Genomic DNA, 1,140 nt, shown 5'->3' with positions numbered 1-1,140 from the left:
ACAAAGAAATCGACTAATTGTAAGTCTAATATGAAGAATATTCTTTTACTGTATGGATTGTCGCTGATTGGTTTCCTTCTGCATATGATGTAATTATGCAAGTTTGCATTGATCTCAAGTTGTAACGAATGAAAGGGAACATACCTTGCTTCATCTAGTTTCTTATCAACCGCGTTTAGACGATAAAAATTTAACGTATAAAGATAAAAATTTTGTCGCGAAATGCATCGACTATTCCGATGGTACTTGCAACAAATGAGCCGGAGCGAATTGGTTTCGCGTTATGAAGAACTTAGCGCCATCTCTGCTAGTAATGCTAATGTATAAGTGATCTGAATATCATAAACTTTTTTCTTATATTTCTAATGTTTTTCTTTTTTTTTATAATGATGACTAACAAACACCAGAACTTTATTCCATATGCCAATATCTTCATGTGTGTAAAAATTGATACGTACAGTCGATTGATTAAGAGCCGATTTTTCCAACCTTTTGGTAAACTAAAGGCCCATTTATAGAAGCCGTAAGGCTAGTGGCACACAGAAAAACTTAAGTAGTAAAACGTAAGCAGTAAGCAAATTGACCAATCACAGTCGTTAATTCTTGGACCGTAAGAAGAATCAACGACTGTGACTTCTTGTCCATAACTTTACTTTCATTCCTAACCTTAAGAAATTGACCAACCACAGTTGATTATTTTTAAAATAATCGACTGTAGTTGGTTAATTTATTTCGGCTTAAAGATTAAAGCAAGGTTATGGACAAAGGTCAATTTACTGTTTACGTTTTACTGTTTAAGTTTTTTGCCACAGCTCTTAGAGCCTCCACACATAAATTTCCGTAGCCGTAACGTAAGATGTACCGTAAGAATTGACCAATTACGATCGAGTATTCATCAAAATGGCGACCTTACGATTAAACAATTCTCAACGTAATTGGTCAATTCTTACGGTATGTCTTACGTTACTGTTATGTCAAGTTGTGTGTGAAGGCCCTAAGAGCCGTGGCACACAGAAAAACTTTCGCAGTAAGACAGAAGCAGTAAGCAAATTAATCAATCACAGTCGTTGGACTGTAAGAAAAATCAGCGACTCTGATTAGTCAATTGCTTACTGCTTACGTCTTACTGCTTAAATTTTT

This window comes from Odontomachus brunneus, unplaced genomic scaffold (assembly GCF_010583005.1).
Source record: "Odontomachus brunneus isolate Ranch 3 - 2012 unplaced genomic scaffold, Obru_v1 Obru_scaffold_072, whole genome shotgun sequence".
Lineage (NCBI taxonomy): Eukaryota > Metazoa > Arthropoda > Insecta > Hymenoptera > Formicidae > Odontomachus > Odontomachus brunneus.
The sequence above is the reverse complement of the archived record's forward strand: the minus strand, read 5'-3'. Positions refer to the sequence as shown.